General features: G+C 41.9%; 1 long non-coding RNA gene and 1 pseudogene across 1 annotated transcript; one reads left to right on the plus strand and one right to left on the minus strand.

Moving 5' to 3' along the window:
- The first annotated feature begins 217 nt into the window (after positions 1-217).
- Positions 218-1,061, plus strand: LOC139033127 (uncharacterized). The gene is made up of 3 exons (XR_011485737.1): positions 218-270; positions 688-756; positions 836-1,061. It is a non-coding gene; the product is annotated as an uncharacterized lncRNA (long non-coding RNA).
- A 1,136-nt stretch (positions 1,062-2,197) lies between these two features.
- On the minus strand, positions 2,198-4,342 carry LOC110122437 (elongation factor 1-alpha 1 pseudogene; annotated as a pseudogene).
- Between the last annotated feature and the right edge of the window lie 3,295 nt (positions 4,343-7,637).

The following is a 7,637-nucleotide window of genomic DNA, read 5'->3' on the forward strand; positions in this document are numbered from 1 at the left end:
CAGATCACCCCAGCCCTTGGTCACCTGTCCCCTCTCTGCTGTGCACACAAACATGCCAGGGACTTTTCTCCATCACAGCATTTTGCACAGCTGAACTGTCACCTCTGGTAAGTTAATTTGCATGACTGTCCCACCCAGACTCTCACCTCTGGGCAGGAAGTATGCTTTATTGGTTCTGGAACACCCAGGCTACAGTCCGTTGGGTCACAAAGAGTCAGACACAACTTAGCGACTGAGCACACACGCATGTATCTCTGATCTAGGACAATGGTGAGCAGTATCCTTTTATTTCTTCCAGCAGGGAGTCCAAAGCCTCCCACCCAACAGGAGTTGCATGTTTTCCAAGTCTGGGCTGAGAGAAGTCTTCCTGGAGGTGCCAAAGGCTTTCCTGATATGAATCTGGTCTGGCCAAATATAGGTAGGGCAAGTGGTGTGAGGCCACAAGGGATACAGAGATGAGTGTCAATGCCACCACAGAAGACAGATCTCAGGCCCAAGGGGCAAGGTGCTGAGGCTTCCTCTCTCCCTCTTTCATTTCAGGAGAGTTTTTGAAAGGGGACTTTCTGGCTGTGATGCTGCCACTTGCCAGCTGATCCAGTGGACAGACAGGGGCATAACTTGGCAAGCAGCACTAGGAATTCTAGTGCCCTGATTTATTTTAACCTACTATATGTGTTCCCTCTTTAGCTCATCCAGCATTTAAGGTGATTGCTTTAAATTTGTCGTCAAGTAAGACTTAAGCATGGATTTTTCATGGTGAGTTACCGGATACTTTTGTTATTCCCTTGAATGGGCCAGGTATCCCTGTATCTTCATATGCTTTGTTATCTTTCAGTGAGAATTTGGGAGACTGCCTCCTGATCATGGTTCACTCTGCTGGGAAGGCGGCTATGCAAGTGTAAGACAAAATGCCATGGACTTTCCTATCATCCTTAGTGGAATCTTTTTTGAGGAGGTTTACCTTGTTGTTGTAACTCTTTGTTTTTGGAGTACTTATCGAGATACTTTGGTCTGTATATTGTTGTTTACTTTATATTTCTATATGGAAGCGATGGCCTAGATTTTCCGAGTCCTGTCCTCTTGTTGACATCAGTCTTTCAGGAACATCTCATTTCAAGAGCCCTATTTAAATCCATTTGCTTTTTCACTGCAAGTAGTTTTGAATAAGAGACGAGCTGTTTCATGAGGTTTACACTGACTTCTTGGAAGTGATATAGTGATCTTTTCTGATGGATCAACAAATAGTTCAGAAGTCATCCAAATGCTATTTTCTTTACAAAATGCAAAGCATAGTTCTCAGCAGATGTACACTTCTCACATGTATGGTTCTCTTCATTGTCTCATTATACTGCCACCTTAAACTCTCTAGCTGAAGCATAACACTCTCTGACCAACCTGGCATGGATCCTGAAGGGCTTTATGAAGGTACCATTTTTTATGTCTAGAGGGCTAAATATGTTCTTTTCTTGATAGCACTTTCCTCTAATATCTTTTTTACTTTTTAGCTCCTAGCATCTTTTATTCTTACTCTACAAAATTATTTTTATCGACGAATACCAATCTTTATTACATTTCAAGATGAATAAATTCCACTAAATAAATATTCTATAATTTATCTATCCAACTCACACTGTTAAGGACTTCGGCTATAATTTCTCCTTTAATTTCCCCTTTTATTAATTGCTATGAAACATCTTGTACACACATCTTTGGGTGCATCTCTTATTATTTAGACTCTAGATACAATTAATTCTATCAGGGCAGTGTTCAATTCTCTTTAAGCCTCACATTTGAGATTAATTACTTAAATATTGTAAATGGAATGCACATTCTCAAAACCGGGAAACTAAAACTTGACGTAACTGATTTACTCAATATTTACATAACCATAAAAGATTTTATATGCAACATGAGCTTTTGTGTTATAAAATTTGACCTTCTTACAAACTTGCTTTCATATAAAACATAGCAACTCTTTGCTCATCTATCCTAACCTATGAATTGTCACTCCAACACTTTTTAAGATGTACTTAAACAGATGAGTTCTCCTTATACAAGGTTTAAGAAACCTGAAGCTCCAACCCAGAAATATAAAATTCTTTTGTTTCACCAGAGATAGATTATGGGAAAATCTTACCTAAGTAGCACTATAGGAAGCTACAGTGTTGACCAAAAGGAGACTCAAGTGTTTCAACCATTGTTTTTAGTGGGTCTCAAAGTCTGTGACAGATTTTTGGTCAAATTGTTTCTATTGAAAAGTTCTGAATTTAAAAACTAACTACTTAAAACTGCCACACACAAAACGCATGGTCCACAAAACATTCACCTCTCCTTCTGAAGGTTTTGTGATGCATTGTTATAATCAACCAGTCTTTTACATTAACCTTACATGGCCAATTGAGGCAAACAGTTCTGAGACCATTCTTCCACCACAAAGACTGGGTTGGCAGGTGTTAGTGATAATATTGATCTAGGCTTCTGAGCTTGTCTGGCAGACTTGGTGACCTTGTAAGCTCCAGCTGCCCTCTTGTTCACTGCTTTGATGATATCCACAGCAATCACCTGTCTCATGTCACGAACAGCATAATGGCCCAGAGGAGGATAGTCAGAGCAGCTCTCAACAGGTGGGCTTGCCAGGACCCATGTCAATGATTGGCGGCATCAAGAACTTGGGGTCATCTTCAGAATGACGATCAGTCTTCTCGTTCAGCTCAGCAAAATTGCAAGCAATGTGAGCTGTTTGACAGGCCAGCACAGGTGCATATCCAGCACTGATTTGGGATGGATGGTTCAAGATAACCACCTGAAATGTGAAGCCAACTTCTTCCATCAGTGGGTCATTTTTGCTGTCACCAGCCACATTGCCGTGACAAACATCTTTGACAGACACATTCTTGACACTGAAGCCCACATTGTCCCCAGGAAGGCCTTTACTCAGTGCTTCATGGTGCATTTCAATAGACTTCAGTTGTTACACTGACTGGAGCAAAGGTGACGACCACCACGCCAGGTTTGAGAACACCAATCTCCACTTGATCCACAGTGACAGTATCAGTGCCACCAATTTTGTAGATGTCCTGGGGGAATCAAACACAAGAGTTTGTCAGGTGAGTTGGTGGCAAGATGCAATCCAGAGCTTCAAGCAGTGTGGTTCCACTGGCATTGCCATCTTTACTGGTGACTTTCCATCCCTTGAATCAAGGCATGTTGGCACTTGGCTCTAGCATCTTGTCACCATTCCAGTCAGAAATTGGCACAAATGCTACTGTGTCAGGGTGGTAGCCACTTTTCTTAATGTAGGTGCTGACTTCCTCAACAATTTCCTCATTTCTCTTCCGGCTGTAGGGTGGCTGAGTGGAATCTATTTTGTTAGCTCCAACAATTAGTTGTTTCACACCCAGAGTGTAAGCCAGAAGGGCATGCTTGTGGATCTGCCCATTCTTGGAGACACCTGCTTCAAATTCACCACCACCAGCAGCAATCATCAGAACAGCACAGTCAGCCTGGGACGTGCCTGTAATCATGTTTTTGATGAAGTCTCTGTGTCCTGGGGCATCAGTGATGGTCACATAGCCCTTACTGGTCTTGAATTCCCACAAGGAGATATCAATGGTGATACCACACTCATGTTCAGCTTTCAGTTTGTCCAAGACCCAGGCATACTTGAAGGAGCCCTTTCCCATCTCGGCAGGCTCCTTCTCAAACTTTTCAATGGTTCTCTTGTCAATCCCACCATATTTGTAGATCAAATAGCCAGTAGTGGTAGACTTTCCACGTGCCCGATGACAACGATGTTGATGTGGGTCTTCTCCTTTCCCATTTTTGCTTAGGTTTAGTGGTGGTTTTCACAATACCTGTGTCCTGGTGGCAAAATTGTTGTGAGAGAGCTATCTTTAAATCTTAATGATTTATTGTGTTTATGGCTTCCCTCTCACTCCACTAGGATGTAAGCTCAGTGAGGGCAGTGACTGGTGTCTGTCTTGTTTTGTGCTCTACTCAAATGGTTAGAAGAATGCCTAAAACACAGAAGACCTCAAAAGGTATCTGCTGTACTGAGCTGGGCTGATACATGCTGACACCTGAGGCTATCCTCAATTAAAGATTCACCACTGATCCCTTCGCCTGGATGCTCCAAAAGGCCAGTGTTCAAGAGTGCCAACTTTGCTGTATTTATTAACTTCATCCCCACAGAAATCCTAAGATGTTGGTAGTTTTGTTATCCATATTTTGGAGATGTAGAAACAGAAGAGTGGAGGAATAAGTAACTAGCTGATCGACACCGCTAGTGAGTGGCAGACCCTGGTATTTCAGCACGGGCACCTCAGCTCTAGTATTTGTGCATCTTAACACTACACTGCAGCTTCCCTGGTGGCTCAGTCAGTATAGAGTCTGCCTGCAATGCAGGAGATCTGGGTTTGAACCCTGGGTTCGGAAGATCCCCTGGAGAAGGGAATGGCAACCCACTTCAGTATTCTTGCCTGGAGAATCCCACGGGCAGAGGAGTGTGGCAGGCTACAGTCCATGGGGTCACAAAGAGTCAGACACGACTGAGCGACTAAACCTACCTACCTAAACACTACACTGTACTGCCCCTCTGGAAATATACCAATGGCTAATCCTAAAGGAGACCTTCCTTGGTGGCTCAGTAGTAAAGAATCCACCTGCCAATGCAGGAGACAATGGGCAGAAGAGCCTGGCAGGCTACAGTCCATGGAGTCGCAAAACAGCCAGACACAACTTAGGGACTAAAACACAGCAACAATCTTAAAGAAATCTTCAAGTGGTCAGTTAGGTTACCTGGATGGAAGTATCAGAATCCATGCGTTAACTGCCTTTCAAATGACAGAATACTGAATCCCTTTCTGTTAAAAAAATTTAAGTGAGAAGAATACTCTTTGTTTTAGGCATCTTGACAACATCAGAAGTCAAGAAAGGAAAAAAAAAAAAACAAAAAAACTAGCTCTTTGCTTGAATCGATAGCCTCAGAGTCTATTGCCAGTCCCCAGTTACATCACCTTTCATCTGACCATAGTGTGTCACGCATACATGTGTGACTTCCACCCAACACCACTTCTTGCTGATGGTGACAATGGAGGCCCCATATGTTTCTGTGGACTCAGACGTCTCATTCGGTTGCTCTAGGACCCATGTGCCCTTCAGAAAGAACATCTTAAAGAAAAGTGCATCAAACATGCATGCAGAAAATACCTTAGATAATTCTTGGCTCAGGCATTGCCTAGCTCTGGATAAATTTGGCAAACTGCTTCATCATCACAAACCTCAGCTTTCTCATAAGGAGAATGCGAAGTGAAGTGAAGTTGCTCAGTTGTGAACTGTAGCCTACCAGGCTCCTCAGTCCATGAAATTTTCCAGGCAAGAGTACTGGAGTGGGTTGCCATTTCCTGCTCCAGGGGATCTTCCTGACCTAGGATCGAACCCGGGTCTCCCGTGTTGCAGGCAGAGGCTTTACCATCTGAGCCACCAGGGGAGCCCTAAACCCAGTAGATTGGGTTCTTGTGAAGAGTAATTGAGGTCATGCAGGAAGAAGAGATCACACAGTGCCTGAAACATTGTAGGTACCTAATATAGAACTGGTGGTTTGAAATAATGATGTCAGAGTAGATGGAATCTGTTTCCTCCACTCAATACCACGTAATGTGCTTTACTCTTTCTTTTCAAATTTATGCAATATATAACCAAAGTTTGGGACCTGCTGCTGACTTAACCTGTAAATAGTTTGGGTGCATACTTACATCTACAGATGAGCCCTGATTTTACAAGAGAGTTGGGGCAGGCTGTCTGGGTCTGGCTGCCTTTTATCTGGGAGAAAATGAAATAATGTTCTACATAGTCATTCTGACTGTCACGTAACTGCCTTGAGGGGAGAACTGGGACATAAGGAATTCAGAAAGCTGATCAAGTTGTGGATTTATCCGAAACAGGTATATCTTGGGCTTCACTTTAGTGCCTGCCAGAGGGACAGGTATAATGTTAGCATACGTTTATTTCGTTTCTTGTGCTTATATTTTCAAGTTCTTGCTTTGCTAACTCTGATATTTAGTTCAGACAAAAGCTATGTCTTTGTGGGAGGTGCAAGACAAGACTGGAAGCAATGATATTTCCTGAAGGGTTGCTATGTGCCAGACATTTTACACAGCAATACGAAAAGAAACAGAGATTGCAATAACCAGGAGGTCAATTATAGAGGGAATTGTCACTCTGTATTTGTTGACCATTGGTATAGTTTTGAGCCATGGCTGATTCATATCAATGTATGGCAAAAACCACTACAATATTGTAAAGTAATTAGCCTCCAACTAATAAAAATAAATGAAAAAAATAAACAATTTGAGCATAACAAAAATAAAAATAAAAAAATAAAGAATGGGAATATATGAGTTCCTGTGCATGTGTATGATTTTCTGGAGAGAAAATATAGATATTCCTAATTCAGACTCATCTGGTACAGAATGATCAATGGCTATTGAGTATAGGAATACTTGATTGTTACAGTCACAACAGAATGAGAATATATATGTTAAACCAAACGGAAGATATTATATATATATATATTGTTTGTGATACTAGCTCCAAGAATCTATCACCTATATAGAAAGCTGATTATTAAAAATTCATATTATCATGGGATTTACTTCCATTGGGAAAGCTGCTGAGGGACAATCAGTATGAATGAAACACCAAGAAGTATATTTAACAGTTCATTTATGATAACCAGGAACTGAGGTCTGTATTAGGGATCTCCAGAGAAATAAAACCAATAGTCTCTCTCTGTCTCTCTCTCTCTTTCTCTCTCTCTCTCTCTCTCTCTATATATATATATATATATATATATATATATATATATACACACACACAGATATAAATAGATATCAGACATAGATAGATATAGGTATCAGTTCAGTTCAGTCGCTCAGTCATGTCTGACTCTTTGTGACCCCGTGAACCACAGCACGCCAGGCCTCCCTGTCCATCACCAACTCCCGGAGTTTACCCACACTCATGTCCATTGAGTCGGTGATGCCATCCAACCATCTCATCCTCTGTCGTCCCCTTCTCCTCCTGCCCTCAATCTATCCCAGCATCAGGGTCTTTTCCAATGAGTCAGCTCTTCGCATCAGGTGGCCAAAGTTTTGGAGTTTCAGCTTCAACATCAGTCCTTCCAATGAACACCCAGGACGGATCTCCTTAGGATGGACCGGTTGGATCTCCTTGCAGTCCAAGGGACTCTTAAGAGTCTTCTCCAACAACACAGTTCAAAAACATCAATTCTTCTGTGCTCAGCTTTCTTTATAGCCCAACTCTCACATCCATACATGACTACTGGAAAAACCATAGCCTTGACTAGACGGACCTTTGTTGACAAAGTAATGTCTCTGCTTTTTATTATGCTGTCTAGGTTGGTCAGAACTTTCCTTCCAAGGAGTAAGTGTCTTTTAATTTCATGGCTGCAATCACCATCTGCAGTTATTTTGGAGCCCCCCAAAATAAATAGGCAAGTATAAATATGTATCTATCTATACAGATTGATTTAATTGATTGACATATACATGGTGGTGGTTTGTCATGTCTAACTCTTTGCAACCCCATGGACTATAGTCTACCAGGCTCATCTGTCC

The sequence above is a fragment of the Odocoileus virginianus genome, chromosome X, assembly GCF_023699985.2.
Source record: "Odocoileus virginianus isolate 20LAN1187 ecotype Illinois chromosome X, Ovbor_1.2, whole genome shotgun sequence".
Lineage (NCBI taxonomy): Eukaryota > Metazoa > Chordata > Mammalia > Artiodactyla > Cervidae > Odocoileus > Odocoileus virginianus.